This window comes from Olea europaea, unplaced genomic scaffold (assembly GCF_002742605.1).
Source record: "Olea europaea var. sylvestris unplaced genomic scaffold, O_europaea_v1 scaffold1780, whole genome shotgun sequence".
Taxonomy (NCBI): domain Eukaryota; kingdom Viridiplantae; phylum Streptophyta; class Magnoliopsida; order Lamiales; family Oleaceae; genus Olea; species Olea europaea.
The window spans coordinates 113,967-130,906 of NW_019235534.1; positions in this window are offsets into that span (position 1 = coordinate 113,967).

A 16,940-nucleotide genomic window follows, 5' to 3' on the forward strand; every position below is an offset into this window, starting at 1 on the left:
CATGAGTCCGGTCGAGGTCGGGGTCCCATCACACCGTCGGATACACTTCAATGAGATCAGCAACGACGGGGCTCGAATAAGCAAACTCCACCTCCTTGAAGAAAGGAGGATGCTTCCCAAGTGAACTTGGCAAAGTATCATCGAAAGATGACCCGCTATTATAACTCTAAGGTCAGAAACAGAACTCTTCGCTTGGGAGAACTCGTACTCAGAAGGGTCTTCCAATCTCCAAAACCAACAGGGTCCGGAGTGTTTGGACCGAACTGGGAGGGCCCTTACTGCATCCGAAAAGAATCTCGACCTGGCACTTTCAAAATTGAAGACGTGGCAGGAAAGGCATAACCTCATCAACGGAACATCGAACATTTGAGGAAGTACTATCAATGATGAGCCTTTGTTCCGATCCGATCTCAATATTGTCTAATGAATGGGTGTTCTGATATGATCTCAGTTATAAATCTCCTAGCTTACTAAGTGCTAAAATTACCTTGGTAAAGTGTGATGTAATTTGTCAAAGTAATGAAACTTCGGTTTTGTGCCACATCGGTTAGTAAATTGTTTCGTCAGTCCTTCAATATGTTTGCTTAAATGATCCGATCTCAAATTGTTAACTGATTAATGTTAAGAGACACTTCATGTTTATTTAAGTGGTCCACTTCATATTAACTTGAGTGATCCGATCTTCTGTTATTAACTGGTCATCGTTAAGAGGCGCTTAGTCTCAAATGTTCATACAAGGGTAAACAGATCAATACAATAAAATAGCAGAAGCACCAATACTTAACAAAAAATTTCATTTCATTTACTTGAATTCGAAATACAAAAACGCCGAAGCCATTACAAAAGTTGGCCCTATTCTACTGGAGGGTCTTCTCGGACCCCTTCTGCCTTGACCACCTCCAGGGCCTCCGGAGCTTCTTCAGCAAGCCTATCAGGCCGGCCTCCAGTTATCCCCCCGAACTCTGCCACCAAAGAGGAGACGTCCAGAGTGAGGTGGACCTCTTTCAGCCGACCCAGCAAGCCTTGGGCACTCCAGGAGGCCCAAAAGTTGTCGAGGTCGTCGTATATAGGGTGTTCTTCGAAGTGGTCAATGAAATTCTGAATCGCCACCTCCCCTGCTGACTTCAACTCCTCCTTCAAGGAGGCGATCTCCCCAGATTGAGCCTTCACCTTTTGCCTCAGCTTCGCCTTTTCTTTGTTTGAGGCCTCCAGAGCCTCCGTGGCAAGCCGATGGTGCTCGTTGGCGTGATCCACTCGTCGACTCATGGCAGTCACTTGGCACTCCACCTCGTATAGCTCCTTCTTCAGCCGCTCCACTTCTGCTCTGGCGGCAGTCAGTTGGGCCTCAGCCTCCTTCCGTCCCTTCTCCTCCTCAGTGGCCTTGGCCCGGGCCTCTCTCACTGCGTCCCCGTACTGCATCGCCTCCTCGAGGCGCTTGGCGAGGTCCTCCCTCTTAGCGTTCAGATCCTTCACCAAGCCCTCAAGTTGGATGCTGGTGCTGAGAGCCCGGGTCACGCAGGCACTGTTGGCCGCCACCAGATCTTCAGCTGTGCAGGAAGCGTTGTGGTCCCTCCACTCTTTGGTCCAGTATTTGTTGTGGACCACCACCACCACAGTTGTTTCTGGAGAAAGGGCCTCCAACACTTCCTTCACCGGCTCCTCTGGGTTGATGCCTAAGAAGTCGGCCTCCTTAGAGGGACGGGCCCTCTTTCTCCTCTGCTGCCCTGGTACTTGGGCAATAGGCACGGCAGTAAGTAGCGAAGTGGCCGGGCCAGTAGCAACCTCTGCTGGTGCAAGCCTCTTCTCCGAAATGGCCACCCCGGTTGGGATTGTAATCTGCTTCAGAATGGGGGATGGCCTCGCTACAGTTGGGTGTTTTGAAGGAACGACACTCTTTTTGCCCTTCTGCAACAGGTCGGCCTCGGGGTCCTCTGGCACCTCCTCCTCCATCGGAGGCTGGAGCCTTTTACTAGCATCCACCAGGTCTTCCATTTGCTTCTTGTAGGCGGAGGAGGAGACCTTCAGCGCCCGTGCCTCTGCCATCATCCTTTGGATGATCTTAAAGTCGGGGCGCACGGGCATCTTCTTGTTGAAGTTATCTGCAAGGAACAAACGATGAATTAGTACAAGTGTAAAGAGTTCAGAAATATTGAAGGGTAAAGACTTCGGGACAGTTACCTTGAGATGCCAGCAGGTCGTGTGTAACGAAGTGTAGATTTTTTTCTGATCAGCCGATGGTATGACCTCTTCTTCTAAGGCAGTTGATAGATGATGCAAATGGTGTCGAAGTCTTCAGAAGACAGTTCGCACCGAGGAAGAGTACCTTCAAGAGAAATACAAATGTTAGTCACGATCCGAACCGAAGAGAAATATTAAGAAACACAGCTACAATACTCACTAAGTGTCGAGTACTTCGTGGGGACCGTAAGAGGTGCCAGGGGGTCCCCCTCCATCGTGTCCCATCATCCTGCGGCCCAGCACCACGAGCTCTTCCACTCTTTGATAGAGCTCGGTAGATCGAGCACGAATGGAGTATGGGAACCCCATGAAGTAAGGTAATACCAGCCCCGGGTCTTATCCCCCCCTCCCCCCCGGTTGTTACTTTAGGGATATAAAGGGTCTGAAAGACGGAGAAGTGTATCTCAACCCCAAGTAACGCTTCTTTCCACAACATCCAGGAGCCCACCATTTGGCTCTAGGAGTTCGGATTGAGTTGGGTCGGAGCTAATCCATAGGACCTAAGTACCATCCTAAAGAAAGGGTGAATTGGAAGCCTAAAGCTGGCTCTAAGGATCACCTCACTTATGGCCACGCATCCCGGCCTAGAGTAGCAGGCCCTCTCTTCAGGCTTGGGAGGATCAGATTTATGCTATCTGGAATCCTATATTCTACCCTAAGTCTCACTAGGTCGGCCTCCTTTAGTTTGGAGGGGTAATCCACGCCCCCAGTGCACAGAAGTATCAACCGGGCTATCCGGCCTCTTCCACATATTCTCCCCCCCAAGTATCGCTTCGGCTATATCGGAAGAGGTCACCACAATGGGCTCGTCCATCCTCACTAATTCTAGTCCCCTCCCCGAACCAAAACTTTCCTCAGAAGCCATTTTTCAGAAAGTAAATGTCCCAAAAGTTACTGAAACATACGAATTAAGAGGTTTTCCCAGCCGGAAATGGTTAGGAAATGGTGTAAGGTCGCCAGAAATTGATATTTCTCGCCGAAAACGCTCGAAAAACGCTGAAAATCGCAAATGATTTGAGAGCAAAGTAAATTTTCTGTTTGCACAAGGATGAAAAGCTTCAAAGACGCTCAAAGTCCGCCTTTTACAGAACGCTCCAATTGATCTCCACCGTTCAATTCAAATGCAATTAATCTAGGCCGTCTGTCGCATCATCAATCTAGGCCGTTGAAATGAAACGTCGGATTTAATCTACACCTTAGATCTTGCTGTGACCTCACGCTCGCATAAAACGCGTCACTTTGGTCACCACCAGCCGTCTACAATAAGTAGCCGCAGCAATCTTTTAGGAGAATGGGCATGGCACCCAACTGTCACCTTAGAAATACGCAACAGCTGTCAAATCATTTAACGTCAGATGCCCGCCTTGGGTCGATCTCCTCACTCAACTTTACAAAGTTTAGACGCACTTGACGCGGAGTCCACTGTGGGTCATTGCCTCGGTCCCTGCGTTCCCTCCTAAGCTTTATAAAGTTTTAGTCATCTCCTAACGCGTCATCCCCTGTGAGTCAGCGCACCGGTGGCAGATGAGCACTCAACTTTACAAAGTTTAGACGCACCTGAAGCGAGTCCATTGTAGGTTATCGCCTCGGTCGCTGCGTTGACCTTCTTACTACGCATCATCCAGTCTTGCAGAACTTCGATCTCACATGATTAATTGTTTTCCTTACGCAGTAGCAAAGCTTTATAGCATCTGCCTAAGATCATCGCTTCGGCGAATGCAGAAGATCGGCCCACAAACTCCCACCAGTCATGGTCCACGTACCGAGACATACACATCCGGTCGGGAAGGCAAGTCCACTCATGATATAAATATTCATACCTGGACTTCGGGGACCACTGTTACGCCCCTATCTGAACCACCTCGTAATGTCCACCACCACACACTCTGATTTGGTAAACACCCACCCGAAGTGGTTTCGAAGTGATCTCCCCAATGTCAACGACCTGCTATCACACTGCGAGACATAGGCGATCTTGCTGAACTGACCGAAGCGCTCTTGCCCCTGAGGCCGAGGCGAAGTGCACTCCGAGGACCTCTGTCAGAAGATCCGCCGTCAATTTCAAAAGGAGATCTTTGCCAAGATCCTTTTTGCCCCTAAGGTTTAAATTGATTTGACGTCTCCATGAGACTAGTTGATGTGACTTATCAACTTTATGTCAACTCAACTCAGGAGAAGCAATTACCCGCCCACTCTACAAACGCGGCTGATTGACGCCTATGAGCAAACACCTCATACCGTCAAATGTATACAGTGCCCCACATCCAACGGTTCATCCCACCTATAAATACTCAAGGGTTAGCAAGAGGCAAAAGTAATGAAACTCTTACTACATAGCACTTCATAGCAAGCATATATATATTTTCTCCTCCCCCTTATTATTTTGCACAACCTCTGGGTACTGTTCCGACCACCTGAACTTGACTTGACCGTCAGAGTGTATACGGCTGTCACCACCCCCGCTGGTCCCGACCGTGTGCGCTTGACCGTGCATTGATTGTGCACAGGGAAAAATACATGGAGTAGCTCTCGATTGGCCATGTAGAAGGTCCAATTTTCGAGGTCAACATATATTACAATCAACCCTCGTTCCTTCTTTCGAATTTGTCAATCTTTTAGTTACGTCTGTGAGATTTTTTGTTCTATCATGTTCACAGCTCGACTTACAACAATATAATTAACTAAAGTCTTTTCTTTGTAAAATATACTGTTAGTTTCTTCAAATAACTTTTCCAATGCAACATTCTTTGTAACGATGAATTAATTTAAATAATTAGCCCATGTTTAGTGTAGAATAAATTAAATTTTTAGTAATTTTTGATAAAAATTAAGGAAATACGTGGTTGAAAAGTTATGAATTCCATTAAATATGTTATTAAATTTAATTGTTGACTTTGATTTTTAATTTTTAGTAGACTCTAACATATACGGGGGTTTAGTAAAGCAATCCTTCCTGTGATCCATGATTATCGAAGACGTTGGAATAAATTAACCTTTCACAACTATAATCTTTCTGACCATTTGAATAAGTATTTAAATTCACAAATAATCACTTAACTTCGTGCAAAATTTCAAGTTAGTTTTAAAAATATTTTCATGGTTCATTTAGTTGCTTAAGTTAATAAATATTATACAATTGGTCCTTGAAGTATTTTTTGATTAATTTAAAGTCTAAAGTTAATTAAGTATAAAACGTATGTTACTCTATTAGTGAAAATAATGTTCAATTCAAATTGGCCCTGTCAAATGTTTATGTATACAAACTTCTAAGTCACAAATCACCACTTTAATTTTTATCACATCTAAGTGATAAAAAATGAATTTTAAGACATGAGGGCTAAATATGAATTTAATTGTAGGTTCACAATGAAGACATGTTAAAATAGAGGTAGAGCGACAGAAAACAAACTAAAGCGACAAGCAAGTGGTTGTTTAATGGACCGAGCTACTTAGCCACAATGGGTGACATTGGAGTTGACACAACACACACATATGAGGGGTCGGGATTATTTTATTCAGACAGGACTCACCTTGGCATGTGAGGGCGCAGTCATCCATTGTGTCAATCATGATGTTCATTTGGCATTTTCCTTGTTTAATGCTGTTAAAATTTGACGAGTTTTGATACATATACAACTAGTTTGACAATTATGAGTTGTCAAGCAATTTGACCATTGATTTGAATAACAATGGCCATGATGTTTACACTTCATGGATGGTCAAACTAGTTGTACAAAATCATTGTACAAGTAATTTAACTCAATTTTGATAAAAATTGATGGATTTGTAATGAAAAAGTAGATAGAAGTTATGTATTCAGTGAAATATTTGTTTAAAATAAAGATTTTACCATTTTTTAATAGACAAAAAGTTTTCCGAACACACACTTGATTGAAAGTGGTTGGTCAGAGTCGCACATTTATGGCAAGTTGAAAGCAGACATCCAAGTTGTGGCTCAATTTAACGCGCAAATTACGATTTTCATTTTATAAAATTTGAGAATTGTTAATATTCTCGCCTCCCTCTATTTCAGATAGAGACAATATGCAATTTACATCTCACTTTTAAAATTATTAATAAAATATTCAAAGAGTTGACTTTTCTAATTAATAATATGACCAGTTAAGAAAAATAACACGTGCAAATGAAAGTTGACTATGCTCCTGTTTGTTGTCTATTCTTTTCCCATTAAAATGAAAATTATGACCGTTATCCATCACATCAAACTATCAAATTTGAATTTCTATCTCTTGTGTGGGGTTCATAGCGACTATATTTTTCATTCCCATTCTTATAAAAATGGGAAACAAACGGGACCTATATATTTATATAAATATATGACTAAATATAATAAAATGTACAGAAATGCATAATATATTGATATATTGACCGTTGGCAGAGTTCGCAAATGTATTTTCATTTTCCTAGTAACTATTGATAGAAGTGAAATAACAATTATGTAGTCAGGGACGGAGCCAGCACCTGGCGAGCCGGCGCGGCCGTCCATACTGGCTCTGGCGAGAAAATTTTTTTACATATAAATATAGTATAAAATAAATATGTTTAACTTTACCACATTTGTAGCAAAGTGACTGTGGCTTAAATGGAACCGCCCTTGTTTTGCAAATAAGAGGCAGGGAATTCGAGCTTCATCTTTTAAAATTTTTACATAATTAAATAACTCTATAAAATTAGTGTTTATTTTCCTAGACAGAAATGCTATAGCTCATATGGTAAATTGTTAGCTTTATATTTGAGAGGCATGGAGTTCAATTTCCCTAACCTTTACTTCTTCTATTGATTTTTAACACAATAAAATAATAATTAAACAATTCTATATTATTAGTTTTTGTTTCTAAAATAATTCTTTAAGAAATTTGTCAACTCAAATTTTGGTTTCATAGTATATATTTTATTAGGTCATTATTTTTATCAATTTATTTTGTAAAATTCAAATTTAGACAATTTAAGTACTGATTTTTATTCTTCTAAGAGTTCGAAAAATATTTTTCTTTTTGGGGGTAAAAAATAGCTCTAAAAATCACCGTTTAAAAAATTTATTGACTTAAATTATTGCTTTAAGATATATACTTTTATTGTTAGATTTTATCATTTTAAAATTCAAATTTGAACAATTTTAAATACCGATCTTTATTTTTTTAAGTGTTCGAAAAACATTCTTTTTGGAGGTAAAAAATATATCTAAAATTCACCATTTTAAAATTTTTGAATAGGTTTCGCCAAACTTAAAGCTTGTATTTATAATTTAATCACTCTTTACGTATAAACTTCATCTTGACTTGTATAAGTTCATAAAATTTGAAATTTGATCATATGTATATGATTCAAAAAATGTATTTTTATTCCTTATTATTTTGGGTTGTATATAATTATATTTTCATATGTATATAATTTTTAATATTTTAGTGCATTTATATATTGATTGAAGATTCTTTTAATATAAATTAATTAAATATTAATAAACAATCTTGTTATATTGGACGATCGCTCAATGGCCGCTCGACGCTCCGCCCTAACTCATTCGAGTGGCTAGATCTATCCCTGTATGTAGTATAACAATTTTTTTTTAATCCAAAATAATTTATAGTGCCAAGAATTATCGTGTGCACAAAAATTAATATACGTAAATGACTTTATTATCATTCAATAGATTCAATCCAAAATAATTTATTGTGCCAAGAATTATCATATGAACAAAAATTAATATACGTAAATGACTTTATCTATCTACTCTATATTAAAAGTGTGAATTGAAGGGAAACTTTTGAATACCAATTTTACCTTACTTTTTAGCTATATATCAATTCGACCTTTATGACTTTATGTATTTAATATAGTACCATTTAATCTAATTTAACTTCATGTAATATCCATTTAAGTGTAATGCTATTAATTAAATTAAAAAATATTTTTTAATTTCTATAAATGGTTATTTAAGGCCATCATTTGAGCTCCTTAAAATTTTATTTTTCAATTTCATTTTGAATTATTGCTATTAATCAAATTAAAATAATTTTTTTAATATCAAAATGAGAATTTAGGGCCATCATTTGAGTTCCTTAAACAACACCCATTTTCAATATCATGTTGAATAAATTGAATTAATGCTCTTGATAAAAATCTCTTAAATTTTTAGCTATATGTCGATTCTACCCTTATATATTTAATATAATTTAACTTCATTTAATATCCATTTAATTGTAATACTTATCGTTTTACATTGGAGTACTTAAAAATTTAAATTAATCAAATTAAGTTTAATTACTTAAATTACATTATTTAAATTAATTTTACCACTAAAAATCTAGGCTCACGTATAGATGTAATTTTGTTATAATTATATAATAAAATATATTAAGGGTTGCATTAATATAATGGTAGATTAATTATCATATAAAATAATATTTATTATATTTTTATTACGATTATATCTATAGACAAGTTTTGATTTTAAGTGATTAAACTTAAAGTTAATTAATCTAAAATTATGAGTACTCCAATATAAAAAATGAGCTCTATACTTAAAGGGAGACTATATGAAATTAAATTTTAATTAATTTATCACTAGTGCCACCTTTAATAAATTATAATGTTATTTTATACGTAGATGTATATATATTATATCATTTATTATTTATAAACATGAGCTTCAATTAAAATCAACATTCATCTATTTATATAATTATAATATATATAAAAATAAAATGTTGAGATAGATGAGAAATGTTCAATTTACCATTTTGTCCTTATATAACATTGTCAATATTTTCATTCAAAAATTATAAATTTCACGTTTAATTAACTAATAGTTGATAATATAACTACTTAAATACAAAGGACAATAAATTTGAATTTATTTTTATTTTTATTTTTATTTTTTTGCTTAAATGTGATCAATAATTAGGAGGGAAAGAATTTATAATGAGAGAAATTATCCATCAATCTTGAAAATATTAATAATTACTCCTAGTAATTAGGAATTACTTACACTTCCCTTATTTGTATCCATGCACTAAATACAAGCTTTGCATCTCAATTACACATTTTCACTAAATTCAAATTTTTAAATATTAATAAAAATTAATATTACCTGTTCTAGAAAATAATTAATCTAGTATTGGATATTTTTTATTGCATGTTCATTTTTGCATAAGCATAAAAATGATAGTAATCCTGTTACTTATTAAATATAAATATATAAACAAAAGTAAAATATTTTTATCTTGGTACATTTAAATGGACATTTTTTATTCCTCCATTTGTATTAATCATATCGCTTCTTTAACCTGTTTTGCTCGAGACCTAGTTATCGACATCTCTTCAATGATCAACAGATCCTTGCCCGGGCTTGACTTCGTTGCATTCATTCCATGGATCACATTAGTTTATGATTTAATCGGTTTAATAAGTTGTAAACAATTTGAGAAATGTAATTTGTTAGATCACAGTGGAAATTTGTTCTCCATACTTTTCGTTAATTTTTTTTATTTTTTTTTTCCATTTTTCTAGCATTCGATTTGTTTAATTTTCAAATGTGGTTTGCTTTCTGGAGTGACCACTTGAACAACCCAAAACCACTGGGTATAATAATTATCTTTGGGAGCCACTATTTACGTCTACATAAGTTATAAATCTATTCCACTCTATATCTGTCGTTATTGAAATTCTAATTTTTATTTTAAAAAAAAAAATACTAATCTCATTGACATCAATTCCAAACATGTTATAATATTCTATTGCAGTCGCTTGTGCACAAAATGAACATGATATTTAAACCCAAATGAGGAAGACTATGCTAATTTGATGCACTAATAAGGATAGAAATACAATACACTTATTTAGTTAAATTCTACTTCAATACTTCCTTTGCTTCACTTTGGAAGGAATATTGATGATATCATCCCCCTTCTCAAAAGATGTATGTGACTCTTGATGTCTTATTTCACGAACATGAAATGTACTACTTTACTTTCGAGTCTCCACTTCAGGGAGAGAATCGAAATGAATTGTAGACTCTGACTCCAAATCTGAATATTACAAGTGAAAGTCAGACTCCTTTGGAAAATTTGGATATTACAAGTGACAACTCTGATATTAGTAGTGGACGTCCAGAGAAAGCAGAGTCCAGGGATGAAACTGATCGGAACCAAAATAGAAGTGGCTTTACCAGTATCTCAGTCACCTTCCCCCCTTCACGAGGTACCATCTAACCAATTACTCTCTGAAACTAATCCTCCTATTGAACACCAGGTAAATTATGAACCTCCTCGAAAAGTGTTACCTAATCGAGCTTCCAGAGGGATACCTAGAGTAAATTTCGACGATAATATAGCATAATTATATTTTAATTAAATATTTTTTAAAAAATTGGCCAGGTAAGAATTTAATGTAAAAGTAATTAAAGACCATTTTAGCTGTAAAAACCAACATGTCTCATTCTACACCATGCCATTTTAACTATAAAACCAACCTTTCTCATTCTACACTATGCTCAAAATCTACAACCAGAAAATCAACACAAAAGGGTAAGAACTATTGTTAATGAAAGTAATTTTTCGTATGCTAGAGCTTTTCAAAGCTCGGAAATAGTCTAAATAATGCTTATGGATGTGAATGTATTCATGTTGGGCATTGCAGTTTTGTAGAACTTGATTGCGTAAGACGAATTCTACAAAAGAAAAAAAGAACATATTTGTTAGATTCATTTGAAACTAGCCACTTCAGTAGATAGATACACTAAACTAGACCTAGAGAAAATTTTCTACGATTTTTCCAAGTTAAAGTATTTTACTAAGCTATTAGATCATATATATTTTTCACTACGAAACTTTTGGATTTTGATACCCAATAAATTCTGGGCTATGATGTTAATGTGGGAATATATATTTCATAGGCCTAGTTCGATAAATGAAATAAGTACCAACAACCAAGTCCAAAGGCTTTACCTGGTTTAATTGTATTCCCTCTTGGATGGCTTTGAATTTTGGCTAGTTTAGCTTTCTTATTGATCCAATTAAAAGCCTAACCTTGCATACTTATAAGGTAACAACCCTATCCATTATGAAGTATGATTTGTGTGTGAAAAATAGGAGAATTCGGCCATCCCATATGAGAGAAAAATGGCTAACTTTGTGTGTCCAAAATCGGTGGATTCCTTTGTGGATTTTGGTCTCTTCTTTGCCTTCCGTTGTTGTATTTTCTCCTTACCTTTATGGCTATAAATTATCATCATTATCTTGTCTTTTATGGATGAGATTGAAAAGCAACCGAGGTGAATATATTGGTTGTGGATAGGAGCCAATTGGATTGATTATTTGGTAGAGAAAGATAATGTTGGACCGAGTCCGAAAAGTACTGTTTTGACGACCCTTGGAGCAAACTTCCACAACAAATGGTATCAAAGATTCAAGATGGTGGAATTGGCTTGTGAAACATACAAAAAAGTCCAGAAAATCGCAGAAACGAAGCAAAAATCATATCGAAAAACTGTCCAAAATAAGCCTCTATTTTCGTAATTTCTGGCCAATCCAGAAATAGTTTGGTGAAACGGAGACCGCTGGTATGATGACGGTTTTGGCGGTCCGATGCGTGAGGTTTTTTAGTGATGCGTGCGACGACACATGAAGCCTACGTGTAGAGGTTGGTGGTGGCGTGTGAGTGCGCATTCGGCGTCTGCATGCGACAGTGTCTTTATGCAATTTGTTCCTAACATCATTTCTGAAATTTTGGTATTGTAAATTTTCTATTTCAAGTTGTATAGTTCTTCGCACATTCAGGATTCAATTGTGGTTGGTTGGTTGCTACAATTGCAGGAAACTTTAGGACGAATAGTGATGGTCCTAAAATGATAAATTCGCATCTTACATAATTTACGGACTCGGATTGGTCCACTTTGGTATATTAGCTTATCCCAATTTAAATTTCAGCATTAATACGTTATCGTGTGGTGTGACATTAGGATTGTGATTACTGTGAAGGGTAACCATTGCTTTTGCTAGAAATTTTGGGAGTTATTTGCCATATTTGAAGTGTTGAATTTGATTGCAAGTTAGTAATTGATTTTGTGCTTTAACTGTCATATAGTCATTATGTGAACTACATTGCATGAGAATTTGAATTTTTGTTAACATACATTCATGTTGCATTGATTATCCTATTAAAACACCTAAACTTGATCCTTTTGAATATTCCCTTATCTAAGATAGTGAATCTTACAAAATCCTGCGAATTTTAGAATGGTGTATACTGCGACCTTAGGATTACTTTGTGTGACTTATCTGTGCATTTGATTGTTTTTTTTTATTTAAAAAAATGTCTTCACATTTTAAAGTTGGAATTTTTAATATCAAAAAGGGATTTTTTAATTTGACAACAAAAGATGAAATGAAATTTGTTTCAACAAAAAAGTTTCAAAAGTCATAGATGACAAATTTTTTGCAAATTTGACAGAAGCACGAAAGGAGGAATATGATGAACTCGTTTACACTTCAATTATTTTACACCTATCTGATACTATCTTAAGAAATATTGAAAAATTTAATTCTACAAAGAACTTTGGCAAAAGTTGGAGGACTTATGTTTGTTAAGTCTACTCTTAATAAATTTTACTTGCTTGAATGTTTTTCAATTTTAAAATGGATCTTTCAAAGAATTTTAATGACAATCTGAATATTTTTAACAAACTTATTCAGGATATTATTAATTGTGATGAAGATGTATTTGAAATGTATAAGGCCATAAATCTCATTATTCATTGTCCAATGAATTGAAAAAATATATAATAACTTTATTGGATAATGAATCAAGAATCTCACTACTATTGGTACATCGTGTTACTCTTTTGAAATTGGGCAATCAAAAGATAAATGTCATGTTTGTAGTAAATAATGGACAATCATATATATGTTACATTTTTTTTGGTAATTCTATATATCTTTATTTATCCCCTATTTGTCACCTTTTAACATATATATATTTTTTAATTTTCATACTCATTTTTAACTACACATTTACACAACAAAATATTTTATACAAAATTCAAAATATTTTCCTACTTTTAAACACATATTCTCCAAAAAATTACTATTCAAAACTCAATTTTTTTCAAAATAATGTCCATCAAACATGGCTTAATTCATTTATCTAGTTACACTTGACATTGAACAAATTTCTAGAGAATTGACTTCATTCATTTGTTACTGGCTTAGTTAAATCAAAGCACAAGTGTCATTTCGCTTACCCTTTGATTGATTGCAACTTTATGAATAAAATTAGGGTCCGTTTGATTTGAGTGAATTCCATGGAAAATATCACATTTGAAAATTTTGTTTTCTACTTTAACTGTTCGACACAAAAGTGAAAATTGAGTTTGAATTTCAAGGTACAAACACTTAAAATATATTTTTGTCCAATTCCATGGAAAATACATTCTTATAATTTTGGTGATTTTTTCTTTTTCAACTTACATAAAATTGATTTGTCTTTTCCACCTTTGTAATCAAACGAACCCTTAGAGTAAATTAAAGTTGTTAAGTAATTGGGCTACCTCATATTCTTGGTCCATAATATTTGGGCCTATGTTGCTAAGTGTGGATAATTGTTCAACCCGGGTGGAGAAAACGCGATCCTTTTAAACGCGCCTCTTCCAATTAACTGATGCTTGATTAGGCCGTACACTTGGCCATCTCCCAACCGTTGATCTGTGGCTCTTTGACTGACTGCTTAAAGCATTGTTTGGCCATACACTTCGTAGACAGTTGAACTTTGTGTTTTAGGGTTTTCTCTCCTTCTTCTCTCTAACCACACCGAATATTCTTTGTGAGTTTCTTGATCTGAAAATCTGAGTGATTCTGAGATTCTACACTTGATGTATACTTTGAGAAAGGTTCTTAGTGATTTGGTGTGGTTTTGTACTGTGTGTTGAGGCTAGAGGAAAAATCGAAGAAATCTCTTATTTCTTCGTACATATTATTACTTTTCTTGGTAATTTCTTAGTGGATCTAGAGCTTTGTCCACTTGTGGATGCTCAACGGGTGAGTAGGTCGTAAGATTGAACATCCGGGCCCTCATTGGCAAAAAATTCTTCGTGTTCTTGATTCCTTTTAAGTTTCTGCAATTTTAATACGTTTTTATTTCTGAAAATACAATTTTAAACCAGATCCTGATACCAACAAGTGGTATCAGAGCCTTCTCTTTTAAAATAATTGCATTAGGGTTTGATTTTTCAAACAAAACGCCTAAACTTTTGAAAATTGCAGAACTAATATGGAAGGGGATTTTCTGTGATAAGAAAATTTGTTTTTCTTGAAAGTTTTTACTGATCTTTCTTCGATCCAACTTTCTGGTTGGATCTCTTCAAGGATTGAAATACCCCTTTTGTGTAGATCTGTGAGATCTACAATGATTAGTTGATATTGTGTTCTGTTCAAACTTTTCTTTGGAAAATCATTGTAACTCGCTCTTGACTCGTAACGATCTGTTGTTTCTGCTGAGTTGTGGTGATTTTTGAGTTGACTCAGTATTGAGTCCTGCTGGTTCTTGTGACTCGTACTGAGTTCCTAGTGAGGTGGGTCGACTCTCTTCGATTCCTACCGAGTTCATGCTGAGTCTTTATGACTCGTTGATTCCCTGCATGAATACTGAAATTCTTGGTTCACTTATGGTATACTCTGAACTCTCTCCTTACTGTTGATCACCTGTGTTAATTTTTTGGAGCTGATTATTAAGGTAAGTTGCCCTCCAGTACTTTCCTTTGTCCAAGATCTCATACGAGGATCTGAGAATCTGAGGGAGTATTGGAATTAAAGGTTACCACCCCTTAAATCGTTTCAAAAATTGGCAATTGCATTTTTTACTTTCAATTTCTGTGATCCTGTTATTGCATTTATCACAATGTCTACTGCATATAAACTTGAAATTGAGACCTGGAATGATACTGGAGACTTTAGTCTCTGGCGCCAGAAATGAGGGCTCTATTGTTACAACAGAGATGTGATGCTACACTTGATGGTAATTGGCCTGCTGAAACTAGAGCTTATAGGATAAGAGAGTTAGATGATATTGCCTGGAGTTCTATTTTCCTTCGTCTTTCTTACAATGTAATTAGGAAAGTAGGTGAAACGGCTTCTGCTGAGGCTTTATGGACTAAATTGGAAACCCTTTATCTAACTAAATCCACACCTAATAAATGTTATCTTTTGAGGCAGTTTTATAATTTTAGATTTGATTCTTCCTCTAACCTAGAAGAGGACATTGATAGATTCATAAAACTAGTTCAGGATTTAGAGTTGTGATGAAGAATTATCTGAAGGCCAACAAGTTGTTGCCTTATTGAACTCTCTAGGTGACAGATATAGGGAAATTAGAAATGCTTTGGAGTATGGAGGACAAGAACTCACAGTTGATATAGTAACCTCTGCCCTAAGAAATAGGAAACTTGAACTTAAAACTGATTCAAAAGATTCCAAGTTTAGTGAAGGGTTACTCATAGAGGAAAAACAAAACGAAAACAAGAAAAATAATTAGTGTAACTTTAACTCTCACAAGAAAGGAAAATATCAGAACCCTAAGTTCAGAGAGAAAAACAAAAACCAAGCAAACAACAAGAACCAGGTCAAAAAGTGTTACTACTATGGGAAAATAGGACACTTGATAAAAGACTATTTTAAGAAAATTTCTGATTTGAAGAACACACAAAATACTGATGGTTCTGCAGCTGTTGTCTACGAGAATGAAACTAATATTCAAGGAGCTGTTCTTGTTAATACCCCCAATAGAGAGCCAAAAGAATGGGTGCTAGATTTTGGTGGCACTTTCCATATGTACCCTATTAAAGATTGGTTTACTGAACTTGTTGATCTTAGTGGAGGACAAGTTCAAATGGAAAATGACATGAGTTGTCAGATAAGGGGAATAGGAAAATTGAATCTTCTGTTAAGCAACAACTATATACTTGAACTTGATAAAGTCAGATATGTACCTGAATTAAAAAGAAATTTGATTTCTTTAAGAGAATTGGATGAGAAATATGACATAAGGATTCATAAAAACTTTATAAGATTGATCTTTAACAATAAAGAAGTCATATCATCTCCTAAAATAAATGGCATCTATACTCTTCAAGCTAAACCTTTAGTAGGTTATGGCTCTCCAGCTATTAATTCATCCTTTGATAAGTCATTAATATGGCATAGAAGACTTGGCCACATGTCTGAAAAGGGATTGACAATTTTAAATAAAATGGGATGTTTTGGAAAAGATAATATTGAAAAGCTAAGTTTTTGTGAGAATTGCATAATTGGAAAGCAAAACAAATTACCTTTTAAATCTGGAACCCACAAATCTACTATTATTTTAAAATATTTACATGCTGACCTTTGGGGTCCAGCATCTGTAAATACTCTGAGTGGATTCAGATTTTACCTGCTCATTGTAGATGATTTTTCAAGAAAAATATGGACTTTTCTCTTAAAGCACAAGTCTGACACTTTTCAAAATTTTAGACAATGGAAATTAATGATTGAAAATCAAACCAATAGGAAAATCAAAGCACTAAGGACTGATAATGGTCTTGAATTCTGTAATTTGGAATTTGATTCCTTTTGTAAGGAATCTGGAATTCTAAGGCATAGAATCATAACATACACCCCTCAGCAAAATGGAGTTGCTGAAAAAATGAATAG